Below are 23,693 nucleotides of genomic sequence, written 5' to 3'. Positions count from 1 at the left end.
TGAGACATCTGGTGAGCTCTTTGTCGGGTGAACTTTATGTGATCAGGGCTCTAAGAGTCAGCCTCCCCATCACCCCAGTCCTTTGCATCAGAAATATGGTAGTTCTCAAATGAGATCAATTCACCACCAGCATCAAGAAATTAGAGGGATTGGGGGCACCTGGGTGGCTCAGTTGGTTAAGCGTCCAGCTTTGGCTCAGGTCATGATCTCATGGTTTGAGAGTTCGAGCCCTGTGATGGGCTCTGGGCTCTGTGCTGACAGCTGGGAGCCTGGAGCCTGCTTCCGATTCTGTGTCTCCCTCTCTCTGCCCCTTCCTTGCTCCTGCTCTGACTCTTTCTCTCAAAAATAAGTAAACATAAAAAAAAAAAGAAGTTAGAGGAATTGGACAGATAGGGACTGAAGCTCTTCAACGATAGCTATTGACTTGTGAGAGTGCCTAGTTCTTAGCAGCTGACCAGTGATCTCAGAACATTAACTCTGCTGGCTAAAAAAATGGCAGCTGTAAAAATCTTTTGTACTGTAATTCTTAGGAATCATTGGGAATTTATCATCCGGGTGCAACTCAATTTTAAACTCTTCAACTGCAAGTTGGTGCCCAGATGGGTCACTCTTTAGATGTGTCATCTTGGCAGAGGTTGGCAGTGACTATGTTGCAGAGTTCATGTGCTCCCCTAAAAGAAACCCCAGCAAGAAGCCTTCAGCAGCACTTACCAGTCCCTGAAACTGTGGTCAATTCAGAACCTCCCATCCTAAAATTACCAAGATGCTGGCATGGCTACCCTGACATTTGTGAACATCCAAATGGTCTGTTCTGAGCTCCTCTCACCTCCACCTCACGAACTTAACTTTTGCTCAAAGAAGCCAGATAATTTCCTCTCTCCTGAATCTCAACACCCAAACCAGCCTCCACAGTCCTGCATGAGCAGGCAACAGCAACTCACTGGCCCAATTTAATTGCAAAATGATTTTAAAAACAAAAATCATAGCATAGAGAAGCACATTTTTATATATTTGTGTATGCTAGGTCTAATTAAAGAAGAAAAATTCACTTTGTTCCTTAATTTTTCTACAGATCTTGGTCTGTTTTTCCTATTAATCCAACATTTCCAGTAGAGGACTCAAATGGGACATGTTTGTTATTTACTAGCAGCAAAAAGTGAAAATGACCAAAGTGGCTATTTATTTAATATGCCTATGAAAAGTCTTATACATAAAATTTCACCAACTAAACAAGACCTGAACATCCCTCAGTAAGACTATTTACTTAGTAAGGACCTAATAAAATGTTAATCATTAATAAAATATGAGCTACTGAGATTAATCCACGTGAAAATATTTCTAATAATTATGGCATTGTCTAGAAGTTTAAGGTATTATCAGAAAGACAGCCTGGTGTTTGGGCAAAGAAAATCTGACACCACGTTCCTAATCTCATCTTTTTTCACCTATTGAGTGCTTTAGGGGATGTCTCATAAACCTTCTCCCTTCCCTTATAAAATGGAGGTGACATTCTAATATTCTGTCTATATCACAAATTGTCACGAGGATCACATAGGCTGATGGATGTTAAAATCACTGACAGTAAAACATTATTATTGATACCGCTACTACCTCTCTTTCATCAATGAATCGTTTCCTGACTACGTCATTCTCATTTATAGTCTCTCTAATTTCTGTCTAAGCACATAGACTCATAGTAACTGGGTTCTGTGAACTTTTAAGGGCTAGGAACATGCTTAAACTGCCCTTTCCTATCCTGTTCATTTTTGTGCTTTTCTTTCCTCTTCTCACACAACGACATTTTTTAAGGTCAATCTGTTAGATTTTAATGACAATATTTTGGTAACATTCAAGAAAATACATCCATGTACACATTTGTCTCTTAGTAAGAAATTGTGTCTGACTGCTAACAGATTAACAGTTGAAAACAACAGTGCTACCGAAATCAATACAGAGAGCATTAAAGCTCAGCTCTCTTGCTTTAACACTGGAAAAAATTTCAAGCCCATTCAATTTCTTGGTTGGGACTACAAGGTTATGGAAATATTCCCATCTCTTATGTTTCTATAACACACGTGCCACTGAGCTCATAGGAGCTGACAGTACATTCTGCACGTGGGTTGGCTTGGCATTCAATCACTCCTCTCCTAGGAGTAATCTTCTTTCTTTCCACAGAGGAATTTTATCTTTTAACCCCAAGGCAGAAAAAGCTTAAATGGCATTAAGCATGCTTTCACAAATTATCTTAAAGGTCTCTGGGACCTCAGACAATTGTTACCTGTGAATTACCAATGGCCCTTAAGCACCTATAAACAATAGGAACTCAATGGATGTTTCTGTGTTATGAATTTATGATTGTGAGTAGGACTGGGTAATACAAACACTGGCTTTAAAAAGTTGAGACATCTTGCTTGTTTTCTTTTGTTTCAATAGATCCTTAGGCTACTGAAGTTTCCAAATGGCCTTATCCTGCATATCTGAACTCCTACGACCTTGTAAATCTTCTCAGGGAGAAGATTTCACTTCACTATTACATGTGAGTGTGGAGAAACAAGGGGGAATTCCTTCCAAATCTGTCCCTTGACCTCCCAGCCATCCCAGCAAATAAGATGGGGTCCTTGAGATTTTAGAGGTTTTTCTTTTTTCCGGAGGAAAAGCCTGTTTCCATCTGATACTTCAGAAGGGAAATAAAAGATACAGCCTTCAGCACAAGTGGAAGGTTGTTGGGTTGTGTTGGGCATCTCTGGTCTCACTTGTTGGCATCCTTTCCCAAAGCTGTGGCCCTTCAAAACTTTGAGTTTCAAACTATAGATTCTTTTGATTCTCCTTTTCTATAGGAAATTCACATAATTTCTCAACTAGATGTTAGAAGACAATGTGATTGGAGGAAAGAATGAATGAAACTCCCTTCCTCTTTCTGGGGAGTTAGAGAGATTTTCAATGGATAGAACTGCAGATAGTCCCAGTCTCTGAAGAATTCCAGACAGGGAAGGTGCAGGGACTTTTAATCATTCATTCATTCATTCATTCAACCAATTCTTTCTTGAGTGTTTCGTATGTGCCAGGCACTATTTTGGGTGAGGGAGAGGCCTAAAAGTTTAAGGCCTGGGTAATTTTAAAAAGAATATGGATTAAATCATTAGCTTCTGGGATACAAGAGTAAACTCAACAGATTGATCTTACCTTTCATGGCACTTACATTTTAAAGCAGGGACAGAGACAGTGTGTCAGGAAATAGAGAATATGCCAGGTGACAGGGGGCGCCTGGGTGGCTCAATTGCTTAAGCATCTGACTTTTGATCTCGGCTCAGGTCATGCTCTCAGAGCTCGAGTTGAGCCCAGCATGGGGCTTTGTGGTAATGGAGCAGAACCTGCTTGAGATTCTCCTCTCTCCCCCTCTCTCTACCCCCACCTCCACTTGGGTTTTTTTTTTTTTCCTTCTCTCTCTCAAAACAAATAAACAGACTTAAAAAAAATAATACACCAGGTGATGGTAAAGATTACAGAGGGCTGGGTGGGAATTGGGCTTGATGTTTTATTATTTCAACATATTCCATATTATTTCCATATATATAGATGGTCCCCTCAGTAATATGGTGACATCTAAACAAAGGCCTGAAGGAAGTAATGGAGTGAACCCCATAGTTGTCCTCTACTCCAGGACACTGACCTTAGCCTTCCATTGGATCCCTAGGTCAAGATGTGCCCTATACCTTTGTCTCCTGGAGCTGGATCTGGGACCAGCCCATACATCATCCAAAGCTTTATGCTTATGAGTTCTGTCTTCAGTGGACTAGGGGGGAACCACAGAAGTGAGCTCAAGACAAAACCTCATACTGTCCTATTTTTATGACTCTGGGAGCATATTTACCTAATTCAAGAGTACTGGAAGAGGACTTATATATCTCCTAGTCCAAACTCTTATACTTTGAGCAATCACTTTAACACCAATTAGCTGTATTTTCCAGTTAATGTCTTTTAAAATATTGGAACCAAAGACAAACCAATAAGTCCAAACGGAAGCAATATATGCCTTTGATAAAAACACAAAAATTACTTCCTGAAATAAATTGGTTTCCAACAACAAAGATGAGAGAATCAGCTCTAACCTGATCAAAGTTATTGCAGGTGTAATGGTGTTGCATAGAAGTATTATGACATAGAGATGGTAATAAAGTACAAGCAGATAGGAAACTGAGCAAGAGATAGCAGTCACAACAAGTATCAATATAAACAGAGCTGAAGAAATCGCTTGATAATGACTCAGAACTTAAAGGTACACATTGAATTTGTTTATAAGTAAAAATGAAGAAATAGTGATGAGGACTTAAGAAATGACAGACACATTAGTGCAATATCTTGGGACAAAGATGCAACGAAGTGTGAGGAGATATGGATGAAATCAGAACCATTCTCTGTAATTTATTATATATAACTATATATGATAAACTGTCAAATGTGTTGATTATAGAATCCTAATGGGCTCATTATGGCCATCATCCACAAACCTAATCTTTAGCAGCTCCTTAGAAATATTAAATTCAGAAACCCTTCAGGTATTATTTACATGTAAATATCAGAACCAGTAAACTTTACTTGACCAATGAGACAAGAATCTGGTGCCTAACATGAGCAAAATCAGAGAGACAGATACCTTTTTAGAAAACTGATCTCATCAGATTGTTTCTATCTGGGTTTATTCACTTAAAAAACTTATCTTAGCTCCGGATGCTACTTTATTATTCTTCACAGTGGATCTGTGACAAATGCACAGCAGGAGGAAAAAGTGATGATTTCAGAGACTTAACTCATCCAGACAGCTGGTTTATTGTAAAAGAAGAAACTACGAAGCCACCCACCAGAATTGCTAAAATTAAGAAAAACTGACAATACCAAGTGTTGGTGAGGATAGGGAGGAACTGGAATTTTCATATGCTGGTGGTGTAAATGTATACTGGTACAAATTTACTAAAATAAGCACTATGACCGAGCACACTAAAGACAAGCATAAAAATGTTCATAGTTGAATTACTCATAATATCGCCAAAGTAGAAACAACCCAAATGTGTATCTACAATGGTGAAATAAAATGAACAAATGAAGTACAGTAGTGAGGACAAAGGAACCATTGCTATATGCAAAAACATAAGTAATTCTCACAAATACAGTGCTAAATTAAAGAATCCAGACACAGAAGAGTATATATTATATATTGTTCAAGTGAAGTTCAAGTATAAGTAAAACTAATCTGATAGAAGTCAGATTAGCAATTACTTTTGAGGAGACAAAATTGGGAAGGAACACAGACAGGAGCTTCTGAGGTGCTGATAATGTTCTGTAGCTTTTTTTTTTTTTTTAATGTTTTATTTATTTCTAGGAGAGAGCGAGAGAGAAAGTGTGAGCAGGGGAGGGTCAGAGAGAGAGGGAGATACAGACTCTGAAATAGGCTCCAGGCTCTGAGCTGGCAGTCAGCACAGAGCCCGACGTGGGGCCCGAACCCAGGAACCGCGAGATCATGACCTAAGCGAAAGTCGGACGCTTAACCGACTAAGCCACCCAGGCGCCCGATAATGTTCTATATCTTGAACTGGGTGGAGATTACACAAGTGAGTTAACTTTGTTTAAAAAACGATCATTGTTTTGAATTATTTCCTTGGGATAGATTCTCAGCAGTGGAATGACTGAGTTAAAGGGTTGGTGAGGAACATTTCTATAAAACTCTGTGTCAGATCATGTTGAGTGTGAGGCATGATGGGACATCCAAAGAAGAAAATGCAGACTGCTACGAAACAGGGACTTGAGAAATTTGGCAAATCTTATGTGTATATGAGTGAAGGGATGTGGGATGTGAGAAATTAGAGTCCTAGACATTTCGCTCATAGGAAGTCATAGCACAACTATGGGATCCTATTTTGGGGCCTTCTTTGCTTCTCACAGCTCTGTGGATATGGCATTAGGCTGACCAGGAAGTCGATTGACTAGGAAGCTGATTGACATATGACACCCTCATGGGAAGTTACCAGAACACTGATGTTATTTCAGGTGCAAGCGCCCAGTTAATAGTGCATGGAGCTGGATAAAATGGCTATAGAAAGGTCAGAGACACAATAAGAAATGCATGAGTAAGCATCAGGTATGCCATCATTGGCCACAGTTACCGCTTAATGCTTATCCAGAGGTCATCATGCACTGGACTTCTTAGCTACTAAATACCTACCCCAAAGCTCTATTGTCTAATAGGGATTTTCAGTGTAGGGGATCCCTGGATTTGGAGTGGGGGAGAGCACAATGTCTCAGGGGCATATAAGACCCTTGAAGTCATAAGGAAATTTTAATGACAGTCAACCATGAAGGTTCATAAAAATGCAGATTGCCAGGCTCTAATTTAATAGTTTTGGTGGAAGACCCAGAAATAGAAATTTGTAAAGATATTCCAAGTGTTTTGATGTGAATAGTCCACAGATTACATACAGTTTGAGAAGTTCAGCTAAGTTTTTCCTCCTTCCCTGGCTTATAAAATCGTATTTCCCTTTTATGGAAGTCACTCACAAAGACTGTCTGGAGGTAGCACCTTTAGTTTTGATTTTCCCAGTTAAGTAAGCAGCATGCATTGAGCAAAGAACATAGGGTAATAGGCCAGACCAACTAATTCTGACTCTGCTATCTATAAACTGTGTGTCTATGGATAAAGTTCTTAATCACGAAGCATTAGTTCCTTCATCAGCCAATAGAGACATAGGGGACACAGTTGCATTTTACACGGATTTGGATCACAACATTTTGAAATATTGGTATATACAATATTAATAAAGACACATGTGATATGTAAAATCTAAAGAAATATGAATCTCCTATATCAAAAATGTACTCAAGAATGACATAATTTCAAAGTGGATGGCCAAACTTACATAAACTGTGACATTGCCACACAAGAGTACCACATTAGTGGAAAACAGAAATACAGTCTTCAGTCAGCATCATCTGAACTAGTCTGTTGTTTAGGTTCCTCAGAAGTCCTGAGTGTGAGTTTTGGTGACTATTGAGCTATTATTGATAAATTATAACAATGCACCCAAGTATTTATTAAGTGTGTATGGGAGAGTACTAGTGGTAGAACAGAGAAACATGTGTCAGAAACCAAGAACTTTGGAATGAAGAAACAAAAGTTAGACACAACTGTTGGGTCGGCTGAGAGGTGGGGCAGAGACACCACAGAATGGCAGACCTTCTTAGGATGGCTGACCTTCCCACCACTACATCAGTGACCGTTACTACATCGGCGGGAAACAGAAATTTAAACCTTCCAACCCTGGACTTTCCAGTCAAGAGACTGCCCCTGTTATCTGAACCCCCACTAACAGGCTATAAAACCCCACCACCACCCAACCAGGCCACCACCACCCAACCAGGCCGCAACTTCCCCGACTCCCTTTTCTTGAGTCATGGAATCTTGCCCGAGGCAAGGCATATAATAAAACTCTTTCTGTGGAACATTTTGCCTTGGAGTCTTTTTATTTACCTAAAAAACCTTGCAACAATGAAAAGTTATGATTAGGTATGTATTTATTATTGTGTTTAAAATTATTCTTATGGGAGCACCTGGCTGGCTCAGTGTAGAGCATGTGATTTTTGATGTTGGGGTTGTGAGTTCAGGCCCCACGTTGGGCATAGAGCTTACTTAAAAATATTTTTACAAATTTAAAACTACTTACCAATTTTAAAAAAGAGTAAAAAAATAAAATTATTCCTATGGGAAAAGATTTTGAATTACGAAATTTCTGAACTATTTGGACATTTTGTAATTTTTCAGGAACTCCTCTATCTCAAAAAATATGGCACCTTTCTAATTGTATTTTCTGCATAGATCTGTTGTGAGGATGATTAAGATAGTGTAGATAAAGCACTTAGCACATATCATCTAACCTGGTTATTAGGTCTGGAAATTTAGAGCCAAACCTATCATTTCTTCTCTATTTTCGACTGAGGGGACGTGTTCACTTTAAATCAAGGTAATCCTAAAATTGTTTAGAAAATTTTCAGAATAAAAATTTTCCGTTTAATATTGAGAGCTACTTCCTGTCCCTCTCCTCCCACAAAGGTTTTCAGCAATTACATACAAATCCCAAAGAAGCCTAGTTGAAATCCTCAGCTCTTATATGACTACAAAGCTGAGTGGATAAGAAGTCTCATTTTCTCTTTCCTTTATTTTTTGTGGTTCTGATAAGACGGTTCTTTACTTTGTATTCTGTTAGTTAAAGCAAACAGACCACTTCTGCTCCCTTAGAAATATTTTTTATAAAATTCAGTGGCTATTCTTGCACCCTGGTTCACATTTCTTTCCTACAAGACCAGGGTTATTTGAACAGCCTGAAAACTTGGCAGTTGGAAAGACTAATTATTCTCACTTTTGGACTTGGTCCAGTTCAGGAAACAATAAAAGACTTCCGGTGATTTGCAAGCCCAGCTGTCTCCGACACTCCTCTTCATTCTATAAAAATTCTTGAATGAGTTTCTTAGTGAGCACCTGTCGTTAATGCCACATCAGGGAAACCCACCCTTTCCTTTGTTTGTATAGTTATTTAAACTGCATGAAGAAATAATCATGTAAAATGTATATTGGAATGAAGGAGGAGTCAAGTTTTAGAAAACAGCTCCATATTCTGGATGGTTTTCAATACAAAATATTTCTAATCAAAGTGATTTCTGGTAGCTTTCTTTAGTCAAAAAAATGGTGCATACTGCCTTAACAATGAGTCATTTCTGATCTCTCTTTTCTTTTTCACATTTTTGCCTCTTTGAATAAAGATTACAAATAATAGTTTTATTAATTGTTGGAAGAGTGTTTGAAATTATAAATCTACTTAGGATGTGTAAAGCATCACAGACTGCCTAGAAGTGTTGAAGGCAACAAGAAATAATGGCTTGCCAGGCCAACATGACTCTAGCCCTAGGTTCAGAAGCTTCTAGTTAGTTCAGTCACTCCTACTCAAAGCTTTCAGCGCAACTGTGTGTGGAGTTTATTTTCACCAAAATCAACATTATGGTGGTGTGGCTTGAATATTTTATAGAATTCAAGATGAGAATGCATATTACGGTTTTTTTTTTTTTTTTTTAGGCTTATTTATTTATTTTGAGAGACAGCGAGCACATGATCAAGAGAAGGTCAGAGAGAGAGACGGGGGGGGGGGGGGGGGGGNAGAAAGAGAGTCCCAAGCAGGCTCCATGCTGTCAGCACAGAGCTCACTGCAGGGCTTGATCCAACAAACCTGTCGTTATAAGACCAGGACCTAAGCCAAAACCAAGAGTTAGACATTTAACTGACTGAGCCACCCAGGCACCCTGAGAATGCATATTACTTTCTATCAAAAGTCTGGGTACAGGAATACAAGTAGAAATAGGGTGCCCTTTATTCATAATTCTATCAACCATAACTCTTAAAAAGATTCAATTTGTGCCCACCACCAATAGAATTCTGCACACATGGATACCATATATTGCTTGAAAGATATGTTATCCATCTAGTCATTTATTTGAGACATAATTGTGAATCATACTTTGTGTTCAAGGTGGAGACTCAGAACAGTGACCCAGTTGCTCCCTCACAAGCCACAATCAGTAGTTCTTGAAATAACAAAAAAATTAGACTTTTGTTCATTAGAACTACTTCACATACCATTTTGTTTGTAATCTTAGCTTGTGTTTGTGAATGTGAAGGAAGAATTGTAGAACATATTATAAGAGGATAATAGAAAGAGGAACAATAAAATATTCACAGGTTGCTTCTGCATCTTGGGATTGTAAATAACATGGTAATAAACATAAGTGTGCACTTATCTTTTTGAATTGTTTTCATTTTCTTTGGATAAATATTTTAATAAAAGGAATTGCTAGATCATATGGTAGTTCTATTTTTAATATTTTGAGGAACCTCCACATTGTTTCCCTAGTGGCTGCACCAAATTTACATTGTCATCAACAATGCAAGAGGGGTCCTTTTCTCCACATGCTGACCAACACTTTTCTTTTGGTAATACCTACTCTAACAAGTGTGAGTTGCTGTCTCATTGTGGTTTTGATTTGTATTTCCCAAGGATTGGTGACGTTGAGCATCTTTCCATGTACCTGTTGGCCATCTGCATATCTTTTTCGGAAAAATGTCTATTCTTCCATTCAGTAGTTTGTTGTTTTCATTTTGTTTATGGCTCGTTTGCTATGCAGAAGTTTTTTACTTTTTAGTGTGATGTAGTCCCACTTGTTTAGTTTTTGTCTCTGTTGCCTTTGCTTTTAGTTTCAGATCCAAACAAATCATTGCCAAGACCAATGTCAAAGAGCTTATTGCGTATGTTTTCATCCAGGGGGTTTATGATTTCAGATCTTACATTTAAGTCTTTAATACATTTTGAGTTAATTTTTGTGTATGATGTAAGACAGCAGTCCAGTTTCATTCTTTTGCTTATGGTTGTCCAGTTTTCCCAGGACCATTTATTGAAGAGACTGTCCTTTCCCGATTCCACATTCTTAGCTCCTTTGTGATACATTAATTGGCCAAATATATGAGGGTTTATTTCTGGGCTCTCTATTCTGTTCTACTGATCTGTGTCTGTTTTAATGCTAATATCATATTTAAAATTTTTTTAAATGTTTTATTTATTTCTGAGAGAGAGAGAAGGAGAGAGAAAGAGAGAGACAGAGAGACAGAGAGAGAGAGGTAGCATGAGCAGAGAGAAAGGGAGACACAGAATCTGATGCAGGCTCCAGGCTCTGAGCTAGCTGTCAGCACAGAGCCCAATGTGGGGCTCGAACCCACGAACTGTGAGATCATGACCTGAGTCGAAGTCCGACGCCTAGCTGACTGAGCCACCCAGGCACCCTGAGTACTATAGCTTTCTAATCTAGCTTAAAACCAGGGAGCTTGATACTTCAAATTCAGTCCTCTTTCTCAAGATTCCTTTTGTTACTTGGGGACTTATGAGGTTCCATACAAATTTTAGGATGTTTATTCTATTTCTGTGAAAAATGCCATTAGAACTTTGATAGGGATTGCATTCAATCTGTAGACTGCTTTGGGTATTATGGATACTTCAACAATACTAACAATTTCAGACCATGAGCACAGATTATCTTTCCATTTATTTGCATTTTCTTCAACTTTTTAAAATCACTGTTTTATGGTTTTCAGCATGTAAGTCTTTCTCTTCTTTGGTTAAATATATTCCTAAATATTTTATTCATTTTGATGCAATTGTAAATGGGATTTTTTTTTTAGTTTCTCTTTCTGATAGTTCATTATGTATGTATAAAAATAATAGATTTTTGCATATCAATTTTGTGACTTTTACTGTATTCATTTATTATTGCTAATAGGTTTGTGGTGGGTTCTTTAGGGTTTTCCATATATAATATGCCATCTGCAGAGAGTGACAGTTTTACTTAATCCTTTCTAATCTGGATGTCTTTTATTTCTTTTTCTTGCCTAATTGGTTTGTCTAATACTTCCAATACTATAATGAATAAAAGTGGCAAGAATGGGCATCCTTGTCTTGTTTCTGATATTAGAGGAAACACTTTCAGCTTTTCATCACTGGTAATAATGTTAGCTCTGGGCTTGCCATATATAGTCATAATATTATGTTGAGGTATGTTCCCTTTATACCCACTTTGTTAAGAGTTTTTCATCGTAAATCGATATTGAATTTTGTCAAGTATATTTTCTGCATCTTGAAATAATTAAACGATTTCTATCCTTCATTTGGTTAATGTGATGTATCACATTCATTTGAGGATGTCAAAACGTCTTTGCATCCCTAAAATACATCCCCCTTGATCATGGCTTATGACTTTTTAATGAATTGTGCAATTCAGTTTGCTGAACAGTTTGTTGAGAATTTCAGCATCTATGTTCATCAGGGATATTGGCCTATAATTTTCTTTAATTGTGGCATCCTTGTTTGGTTTTGGTATCGAGGTAATACTGACTTTGTAAAATGAATTTGGAAGCAATCCCTTCTCTTCTATATTTTGTATGAGTTTGAGAGAGATTGGTATTAATTCTTCTGAATGTTTGGTAGAATTCACCAGTGAAGATGCTTCTTGTTTGTTGGGAGTTTTTGATTTAGTGTCCTTACTAGTAATGAATTTGTTCTGATTTTTTATTTCTATAATTTACTTATTTCTTCTAGGGTATCCAAATCTGTGGGCATATAGTTACTCACAGTAGTCTCTTGCAATGGTTTACATTTCTGTGGTATCAGTTGTAAGATCTCCTCTTTCATTTGTGAATTTATTTGAATCCTCTCTCTTTTTTACTAGGTTAGTTTAGATAAAGAATTGTCAATTGTTTCATCTTTTTAAGAACCAGCTGTTAGTTTCATTGGCCTTTTAGAAATTTCTCTTCAGTCTCTATTTCATTTGTTTACGCTCTGATCTTTGTTATATACTTCCTAACTTTGGGCTTTGTTTTTCTCTTCCTAGTTTCATGAAGTATGAAGTTAGGTTGAGATTTTCTTCTTTCTTGAGGTAGGCACTTATTGTTATAAACTTCCCTCTTACTGCCTTTGCTGCATCCTATATGTTTTACTATGTTGTATTTCCATTTTCATTAGTCTCAAGATTTTTTTTTTTAATTTCTTCTTTGACCCATGGCTTATTCAGTAGCATGTTGTTTAATTTCCACAGATTTTACAAATTTCCCAGTTTTCTTTTTGTAATTCATTTCTAGTCATACTACTGGTCTTGATGCTTGATATTATATCAAATCATGTAAGTTTATTAAGACTTGTGTTGTGGCCTATTATATTCTCTCTCCTGGAGAATGCTTTCCCATGTATGCTTGAGAAGAATGTTATTCTATTGCTTTTCGATAGAATGTTCTTTATCTATCTGGTAAGTCCATTTAGCCTAACATATTGTTTAAGGATGATATTTTTTAATTGATTTTCTGTCTGGATGATCTATCCATTGATTTAAGTGGGGTGTCACAGTCCTCTACTATTATTGTTTTGCTGTTCATTTCTTTCTTTAGGTGTCTAGGTGAACTTATGTTAGGTACATAAAAATGTACAAATGCTATATGCTTTTTTCAGAACTCACTCTCATATGTAATGTTCTTCTTTGTCTCTTATCACAGTCTTTTTTTGAAAAAAGACTATTCTTTGTGATATAAATATAGCCATCCCAGCTTTCTTTAGGCTTGCATTTTCATGGAATATCTTTTTCCATTCCTCCCTGTGTGTGTCTTTACATCTGAAGCGACTATCCTGTAGCAGCATATAGAAAGGTCTTGATTTTTGATCCATTCAGCCACTCTATGTCCACTCTATGTCTTTTATTGAAGAACTTAGTTAATTTATATGTAAAGTATTAATAGGTATTGATTTTATCACCATTTTGTTAATTCCTTTGTAGTTTCTCTGTTCCTTTATTCTCTTGATCTCTTCCTTTGAGGCTAAGTGACATTCTTTAGAGGTATGCTTAGATCTCTTTCCCTTTGTCTTTTGGGTATCTGCTAGGTCTTTGCTTCTAGTTAGCATGAGGCTTATATACGCCAACTTCCATTTATAACAGTTTAAGTTGGTAGCAACTTAAGTTTCAATGCATTGTAAAACTCTATGTTTTGGGGCACTAGGGTGACTCAGTCTCAGGCTGAGTTGATTTTCGCTCAGGTCATGATCTCAGAGTCATGGGATTGAGCCCTGCATTGTGCTCCATGCTGGGCATGGAGCCTGCTTAAGATTCTCTCTCTCCTCTGTCTCTGCTCTTCCCTCTGTCTCTCTCTCAAAAACAAACCAAACCGAACAAAAACTCTACATTTTATTTAATTCCCCTCTCCCCATTTTGTTTTGATGTCACATTTTACATCTTTTTATCTTGTGTGTCCCTTATAATTGTGGTTATAATTATTTTTACTATCTTCTTACTACTGTCTTTTAATCTTCATATTAGTTTTATAAATTTTTTAAAAATCTGTTAAAGTTTATATTTAGTTTTGAGACAGAGAGAGACAGAGCATGAGCAGGGGAGGGGCAGAGAGAGAGTGGGAGACACAGAATATGAAGTAGGCTCCAGGCTCTGAGCTGTCAGCACAGAACTGGACATGGGGCTCGACCTGGTCAACCGTGAGATCATCCTGAGCTGAAGCTGGATACTCAACCGACTGAGCCACCCAGGCTCGATTCATATTAGTTTTGTAAGTGATTGAATTTTACTATATATTTACCTTTACCGGTGAGACCTACACTTTCAATGTTTTCTTATTAATATTTAGTGTCCTTTCTTTTCAGCCTAAAGAAATCCCTTTAATGTTTCTTGTAAGGTTGGTTTAGCATTGATGAATTCCTATATTTTTTTATTAAAAAAATATTTTTAAATGTTTTAAATTTAAAAAAAAATTTTTAAATGCAGAGTAGGGGGAGAAAGAGAGTGAGATACAGAATCTGGAACAGGCTCCAGGCTCTGAGCTAGCTGTCAGCAAAGAGCCCGACACGGGGCTTGAACCCATGAACCATGAGATCATGACCTGAGCCGAAGTCAGACGCTTAACTGGCTGAGCCACCCAGGTGCCCTTGATGAACTCCTTTAGATTTTGCTTGTCGGGAAAATTCTTTGTCTCTCCTCAAATTCTGAATGACAACTTTGCCAGGTAAGTATCCTTGTTTGGAAGTTTTTTCTTTCAGCATTTTGACTATGTCATTGCATTCTCTTCTAGCCTGCAAAATTTCTGCTGAAAAATCTGCCAATAGCTTCATGAGGGGTTCCTTTCTACATAAGTAGTTTTTATCTTATTGCTGTCAAAATTCTCTCTTCGTCCTTAACTTTTAGCAGTTTATTCATAATGTGTCTTTGTGTGGGTCTGTTTGTTCACCTTTAGAACTCTCTGGGCTTTCTGGACCTGGATGTCTGCTTCCTTTCCCATGTTAGGGAAGTTTTCAACCATTATTTCTTCAAATAAGTATTCTGCCCCTTTCCCTCTCTCTTCTCATTCTGAGACCCCTAAATGCAAGTGTTGGTCTGCTTCATGTGACTCCATTAACTCTGTAAGGTATCTTCACTTTTTTCAATTCTTTTTTCCTGTTCTGATTGGGTAAGGTCCAATGTCCTGTCATTGAGTTCACTTATCTGTTTTTCTGTTTCATGTAGTGGCTTTAAAACCCCTCTACTGTATTTTTCAGTTCAGTTATTGTATCCTTCAGCTCTGTGACTTGTATTTGGTATTTTCTTATATTTTCTGTTTATTTTTAAAGCTTTTACTGTGTTCATCCATTCTTCTCCAGAGTTTGGTGAGCATCTTTATGACTATTATTTTGAACTCTATCAAGTAAATCACTTACTTCCATTTCATTAGTGATTTTTTTCTGAGATTTTATCTTATTCTTTCACTTGAAACATATTCCTGTTCTTCCTTGACTCTGTGTGTTGGTTTCTATGATTAAATAAAACAGCTACCTCTCCCAGTCTTGAAGGAATGGCCTTGTGTAGGAGATGAAACTTACTGTTCAACCTTGACCTAGTTCTTGATGGTTTCTCAACCTTTGTGATTATCCAAGCAGTCTAATTTATTTTTAATGTCTCCCAGTAGTTGAGGATGTGCCAAGATCTGTCAAGGTCCACACAAGAGGATCTCTCTCAGCAGTTAGATTCAGGTTGATTAGATGATAGGACCTTAGGCAACAGCTTGTAACATATGCAAATATATATACACAGTTCTGTGGGACAGCAACCAAGCCCCACTGGCTACCACAGCAAGGTGATCTGGAGGGGTCTCCTGGCAGCAGCCACAAAACTCACAGCAGCATACAAGGCTATACACTCCTTGCTGGGAGATACCTGCTAGCTGTAGCGAGGCAGAGAGAAGCACAAAGATGGTGCCCACAAGCCTCCGTCCCTGGAGAATACTGCAGCAAGCCCCTACATATGTGTTAAATTAGATGCTTGCCTCCTGGTCTGATGCTTTAAAATAAGCAAATGAGCCTCTTGATTGGCTGCTTCTGCAATGGGCCCTGGAATGGGTGAGTCCACGGACACAAGCCTTTTAAGAGGCACTTCTCACGTTGATAAAGTCGTGTGGGTTTGGTATGCTCAAACCCCACTGATTTCCAAAGTTGGATACTTTGAGGTTTAAGCTCCCAGGCGCATGTCTTTAAAGTTGGGATGTCTTCTGATGTGGGGTTCAAACCCTTCATCCCTCAGGTAAAAGCTCCAGGTTTTCAGTTGACCTCTTGACTGTGGGTCACTGTGTCTAGGGTGGGTTTTATGGTGAGACTGTGTCTCAGTCACTCCTCCTCACTTAAGTGTGGGCTTTTTTCTTATTTGCCTGATGTGTAGGAATCTCTCAACTGTGTGTGTGTGTGTGTGTGTGTGTGTGTGTGTTTGAGAGAGAGAGAGAATGAGAGAATACCAAGCAGGTTCCACGTCCAGTGCAGAGCTCAATGTGGGGCTCAATCTCACAACTGTGAGATCATGGTCTGAGCTGAAATGAAAAGTCAGATGCTCACCTGACGACTGAGCCACCCAGCTGCCCCTCAACTGGTTTTTAGAATTATTTTCAGAGGAAATTGTTCCATATGTAGTTATAGATTTGGCATGTCCATGGAAAGAGGTGAGTTCAGGATCTTCCTATGTTGTTATCTTGATCTGGAATTAACCTTTTCTTTTAATGACTTCAAACTTGAATCTAGTTCTACTCTGTGAATTTAAGGATCAAAGCCTTTAGGAGCACAGAAAATGGCATCCTAAAGATGTCAGTCAGCAGATTAGAGAACACTCTAGTGCAATTCCTTCACGCCTGGGTATGACTAAAAATGGGTTTGGTTTCAGCAAAAATGTATGAGGTGGCAAGAAGCAGTACAAGAAATTAAGATAAACTCTCCTGAGCCTGGCTGTCTGTTCAAGATTGCAAAAGTTCTAGAGTTTGAAATATGTTCTTTTTAAAGGCAAGAATTAGGTTTCTTCTCAGCTTTTCTCTAAGTTCTGCAGTCTTTACCTGGCCCCTTTAATTTTTTTTTTTTTTTTTGGTACCATCCTAGTGTGAACTCCAGCTTAAAGCCAGGCTCTTTTTTTTTTTTTTTAAACTATTCTTTTTTTTTTTTTTTAATGTTTTATTTATTTCTAGGAGAGAGAGAGAGAGACAGTGTGAGCAGGGGAAGGTCAGAGAGAGAGGGAGTCACAGACTGAAACAGGCTCCAGGCTCTGAGCTGGCTGTCAGCACAGAGCCCGACGCGGGGCTCAAACCCACGAACCATGAGATCATGACCTAAGTGAAAGTCGGACGCTTAACCGACTAAGCCACCCAGGCGCCCCTAAAGCCAGACTCTTATAAAGAACCCAAATTACTAACTCCCACATAAGAAAACTCTGAATAGTGAATGATTTATGATTTCAATTTGTAGACAACTATATAAAGCTGTATTGAAGATTTCGGCTCCAGTTCTGGGTGAAAACAAATACTCAGAATCAGTGAGCCATCTCTCTTGGCTACTTTAACTACCCTGCATGTTCTTTCTCAGTCTCTGATGCTTATCCACTGTTCAGAACAAAATAATTTTAAAAAGCCGTCTCTCTGTCCACCCTTTTACCACTAGTAAACCATTACTTTATTCCCTGTTAGGGAAGTGCAGTGTGTGAACAATGAAGTATTTAATGATACAGATTGGATTCTAAATCTTAAGGCTCTGAAAACTCTAAGAACTATCACAGATGAAAATGAACACAGGAGGGAGGGCTTCTTGGGTACCACAGGCTCCTGCAAGTATGACAGTTTATTCCTAAGTGATGATAAGAAGGGAACAAACAACCCCCACTAATTTTCACCTGCAATTATTTTGAAACCAATAGTAGAGAAAGAGTTACAAGGAGACCTCACTACCAGTTTAAACTGCTGGAAGCACTGGCTAAAAGAATTGCTGGTTGCAAGGGAGAGCCTAAGAACTCTTTCCAATGCGAAATCAAGTGAGAGCTAGGCAACCTGTCAGGTCCACAGCATCATCAAAAATACATGAGCAGGTACTATCTCAAGCTCTTGGTTGAAATGTAGCGAAGAAAATCTGATAGCTTTCATGAAAGAACTCTCAATGCTTTTAAGACTGAGCAGAAGAGGCTCAGAATAGTTGTTTTACACGGGAAAGGGATACTTAGGAGGATGACTTGCACTTATCTCTCAGCACTGGCTAATCCGAGTCTAAGTGACCAATGTTTCCGTGTTTGAATTTTTATTTCGAGAGATACACAGAGACAGAGACAGAGTGCAAGCAGGGGAGGGGCAGAGAGAGGGAGACACAGAATCTGAAGCAGGCTCCAGGCTCTGAGGTGTCAGCAGGACTTGAACTCACATACAGCAAGATCATGAACTGAGTCGAAGTCAGACACTTAAACCGACTGAACCACCCAGGTGCCCCATGTAACTAAGGTTTCTGTATTGAACAATCCTGATCTCATGTCTTTTCTACGGTACTCTACTGTCCTTGAGGACATGTGGGCCATGAAGAGAAGGAAAATTCATCTCAATGTTTTCAGTTAATTCTCTGCTCATTAATGGGCCTCTCTAGAAAAAAACTTCTAGTATTTTTGCATGTCATTCATTTTTAGGATTCTTCCTGCCATTCTACCACTGTGGCTAACTTAACTTAATAATGGGGGTGTGTGTGAATAGGTGAAGGGGATTAAGAGGTACAAACCTCCAGTTATAAAATAAATCATTGGGATGTAAAGTACGGCATTGAGAATATAGTCAATGGTATTGTAATTTTGTATGGTGACAGATGGTAACTAGACTTATCAGGGTGAGCAACTGCATTAATGTATAGAATTGTTGAATCACCATGATGTACACCTAAAACTAATATAGCATTGTATGTCAACTATCCTTCAATATTTTAAAATTTAAAAAAAATGGTCAATGTCACCATCATCTGATGCATTCCAGATTAAGCAATTAGGCAATTTCATAAAAACTTAGGTCCAAAGATTTTTTTAAGGATTCACTTCTTCATTCAAAATCTTACAGTTTTTTTTTTTTTTTAGCCTGCTGACAAAAAGGATTATTAAAAAAATTTGTGAGGTACCACTGGAAGTTTAAACGCTGTAATCCTTAATTCAGTCTTAAAAATAATCTTTAACAAATGCTTTAGGGGATATCACACTTACACCCTAAATTACCATGCACTCTCTTCGGGAATGCTCTTATTATTTCTCACACAAGTGTCAGAAAAGTTATCACAGGCCAGTTATTTAAATACTAATTCATTTTTGTGAAATGATGTAAAACGTCTTACACGTCAGCTATTTCAAGTTGTTGTAGCACTGGTAAAAACACACATATTATTGAGGTCATACTTTTGTCCAAACTCAAATATATTAATTGGACTAGAGAATTAAAATTATGTGAAAGAATCTCAAGCTTAACATTAAATTATGGAAAAGGTATGTGCCAAAATACTAACAACAAATATCTGTGTGTAGTAAGATTGAAGGCTTTCTGTGTGTGTTTCCTTCTTTCTAACTAGAAAAAGAAATTATTTAATAAAAAAACCTACTATTGAATAGGTTTCTAATTATAAGTAGGCAAAAGTTGTCAAGTGGACTGCCTTTTTGGCGGAAGGAGAGGCCATTCTCTGCCTGTGCTTACATTAACCTGCAGCCCTTTTCATGCATTACGTTGGTGACAGTCTGACTTTTCTATCAACTTTTTATGTTTATAAGAAGCTGCCATAAATCATAGGCTTTTGTCCTATCTGGACCTAATCATTACATGATGAGTGGATTATTATTTTTTTTTAGCTTGGAAGGAAATAGATAAATCAGACAAGTCTAGCGGCCACGTGCAAAGCAGGATGGCCTGTGTCTTCCTGGCTTCTCTTCAGTAAGCCCTTTTTATAGCAGTTTGGAATTCTCCCTCAGAATGCACGTTTTTATTATTTAAAAAACCAAGCAAAATATCATACATTTACTTAATTTCTATTTTCTTGGAAGTACTACGTGGTAGTTCCTGAATGGAAGGGAAAAGTAGAAAATTTTTCTTATTTCCCCCCTTTGGAAAGAAAGAGTTTCCAAAAACGCAAAGGAGAGTTACTAACAACGGTCTATTTCATTTCCCACTTCTATTTCACTGTCTGTTAATTTCCCTTTTTAGTTACACACACACACACACACACACACACATACACACACACATTTATTTAAGTGCCTATTTGGACAGAGAGCTGTGGCATAAGATCAGACAAAAATTCTTGCCCTTGCGGAGTTTAATCCAGTAGGAGGAGAATGAACGAGATGAGCAAAACAGCTAATGGGCTAGAAGGTAGTAAGTGCCAAGGAGAAAAATATTATCTGGCAAGGGCAGTAAGGAGTGTGTGGTGGAGAACATTGTGACTTTAGAGAGGGAGACTGAGAAAGGCCTCACCCACAAGGTAAAGTTTGAGTGAAGACTTGAAGGAGACGAGGGACAAGTGGTTGGAGTATCTGGGCAAGGAGCTTCCGGGCAGAGGAGGGCAAGCGTGAGGTCCCTGAGGGAGTGGCCTTACCAGCATGTTTAAGGATCAGCAAGAGGCAGGAGAGAAGGAAAGGGGGACATGGGAGGGGGGAGGGGGAGTGGAGGAGGGGAAAGGGAGGTGGGGGAAAGGTCACAGAGTAACAAAGACCAGAGTGTGTAGGGCTTTGCAGGCCTTTGGAAGAGCCCTGCAATTACATGACATTAATCTCAGGTTTCTTTTTTCTTTCTTTTTTTTTTTTACAATTGAGGTGTAATTGATATACAGCATTATATTAGTTTCAGGTGTACAACCTAATAATTCACTATCTGTATATATTACAAAATCATCACCACAATAATTCTAGTTAATATATCCATCAACAGTTATGATTTTTGCTCTTGTGCTGAGAGCTTTTAAAATTTACTCTCTTAGCAACTGTCCAATGCACAATACAGTATTACTGTATTGTCACCATGCTGTACATTACATCCACACGACGTACTCATTTTAGAACTGGCACTTTGTACGGTTTTGGTCCTATTGCCACCTTCTATCCCCTGCCTCTGGCAACCTGTTCTCTATGAGTTTGCAGTTTTCTTGTTTGTTTTAAGATTCCACATATATGTGAGATTATACAGTATTTGTCTTTCTCTGTCTGGCTCATTTTCACTTGGTATAATGCTCTCAAGGCCCATCCACAGTGTCACGAATGACAAGATTTTACTCCTTTTGTAGGAGAGAGAGAGAGAGAGTGATGGAGGGAGGGAGAGAGAATGAGTGGGGGAGGGGCAGAGAGAGAGGAAGAGAGACACAAAATCCAAAGCAGGCTCCAGGCTCTGAGCTGTTAGCACAGAGTCTGACATGGGGCTTGAACCCATGAACTGTGAGATAATGATCTGAGGTGAAGTCAGACGCTTAACCAACTGAGCCACCCTGGCACCACCCCAGTTTTATTCCTTTTTTATAGGCTAATAATATTCCACTATATATATGGTTTTTTTCTTTACTTATTCATCCATCAATGAGCAGTTAAGTTGCTTCCGTGTCTTGTCTATTACAACGCTAAATAACGCTGCAATGAACACAGCGGTGCATGTGGTCTGGTTAAGTGATACATAGTAACAAGTAGAAACTGAGACACCTGCTCAAATGATGTATGCTAAGCCTTTATAGAGATGGCTTTCTAAGCTAAGTCAAAGCGATGGCTGGGGGCACCTGGGTGGCTCAGACTGTTAAGTGTCTGACTTCGGCTCAGGTCATGATGTCATGGTTGTGGGTTCAAGCCCCACGTCGGGGTCGGGCTCTGTGCTGACAGCTAGCTCAGAGCCTGGAGCCTGCTTCAGATTCTGTGTCTCCCTCTCTCTCTCTGACCCTCGCCTGCTCACACTGTCTCTCTCTCAGAAATAAATAAAACATTAAAAAAAAAATTTTAAAAACACGATGGCTAAGGCAAAAAATGGAGGGAGAATGGAGAAAGAGACGAAGAGGTGGTGTATTCAAGGATGTGAAATTAGGATGGGGAAAGTGTTTTGCAGGCAATAAACAAACCTCTGTTGGCTTGGGTGGAAAATTTGTATAGGGAAGTGGTGAAAGGTGGGTCCAGGTAAGATTATAATTGTTTTATGGACAGATTGAAGTGTTAACCTATAGGCAAAGGGGTTTCAGTTAAGGTTTCTACAGGAAAATGGGATTGTAATTAGAGTGGCTTGGATAGAGAAAACCTGTGGGAGGTAGCAATTAATGGTGGCAAATATTTAAGCGAAGGGATAAAGGTCGTGACTGGAGTGTCCAGCATGGGAATGGAGAGGTGTAGACAGCTACTCTAGACATTTAAGAGTAACTGTACAACCTAGTGACTGGTTGAAAGAGATTTGTGTATTTTGAATGACTTAAAGATGTTCGCTAAGAAAACAGTGACAAATTTTGAGATATTTTATGGGGTCAACAAAAGGGATTTGGCTTGAATATTTTATTTTATTTTTTTTAATGTTTTTATTTATTTCTAGGAGGGGGAGAGAGAGAGAGAGAGAGACAGCATGAGCAGGGGAGGGTCAGAGAGAGAGGGAGTCACAGACTCTGAAACAGGCTCCAGGCTCTGAGCTGGCAGTCAGCACAGAGCCCGACGTGGGGCTCGAGCCCACGAACCGCGAGATCATGACCTAAGCGAAAGTCGGACGCTTAACCGACTAAGCCACCCAGACGCCCCTTGGCTTGAATATTTTAAATTGGAGGGATGATATGTCAAACATTTGGACATGTTGCAGACAGGAGAGTTTCAGGTGAGAGGCAATGCTAAAAATAAAAACCTGTTAGGGCTAGGTTGGCAAACGATTATTAGTATTTTTCCTTTTTCTGTTTCACTGAGCCAACACAATTCCTCAGTGGGTTTAAATAGAATAGCCATTTCATTTACCACTCAAATTGGGACATTTTGAGAATGAGAGGGGAGCTATTAATAATTACACTGGGACAATGGGCATAGAGCTACGAATATCCAGAGTGAGCAAGGGTGTATAGCTCTCAGCTCATAAGCTCTATCTTACTGTTCAAGGATGGAGAGTAGCCTTTTCCTTATCTTTATTCTTGCTCTTGGTTTTTTACAAGGAGTCAAGTGATTCAATTACTGTCACTTTATTGTAATTTGAGGCTACAGTCTATTCTGGCGAAGGTTCCAGTTTTAAACATCTAAAGAAAAAACACAATGCTAATGAAATAGCCTATGTCCTGTAACTCCTGTCTGTTTCCCACTATTGATGCTTCTGGCAGAACTAATGAAATGCGGAGGGGAGAATCACAGATAACTCTTTGTCCGCACTGGAACTTGATGGAAGGTCTCAGCTGAAGTAGCATTTTATTTGGGTTGTATCTGAAAAGGGGGGACGGCATAACATTCCCAAGAAGCTGAGAGTGTGCCGAAAAGTGTGTGTGTGTGTGTGTGTGTGTGTGTGTGTGTGTGTGTGTGGTGCACACACATGCTGGAGAGGAGCAGGCAGGAAAAGAGTTCATTTTATCCTGCAATGGTGATTTGCTTGCTAGTTCCGTCGTGACACAAATTGTTTAACAGAGTAACAAAATGGATATTCACACGGAGTGGTACCATGGCCTATTCACAAAGAATAGTACCACGGCAGCTCTTAGGTGGAAAGGGACTCAACATCTCACAATGCTTTAAAGAAAGCCATTATCTTTCAGACCAGACATCGGCACCTTCAGCTACAAAAACGTGGTGCC

General features: G+C 38.7%; 1 protein-coding gene across 3 annotated transcripts in view; it reads right to left on the bottom strand.

Moving 5' to 3' along the window:
- ELOVL6 (ELOVL fatty acid elongase 6) overlaps positions 1-23,693 on the bottom strand; it is a 140,813-nt gene that overhangs the window by 20,744 nt on the left and 96,376 nt on the right. The gene's annotated exons all lie outside the window — the stretch shown is intronic.

The sequence above is a fragment of the Hyaena hyaena genome, unplaced genomic scaffold (assembly GCF_003009895.1).
Source record: "Hyaena hyaena isolate Hyena2069 unplaced genomic scaffold, ASM300989v1 scaffold_146, whole genome shotgun sequence".
Lineage (NCBI taxonomy): Eukaryota > Metazoa > Chordata > Mammalia > Carnivora > Hyaenidae > Hyaena > Hyaena hyaena.
This window is presented reverse-complemented; position numbering and strand designations above follow the sequence as displayed.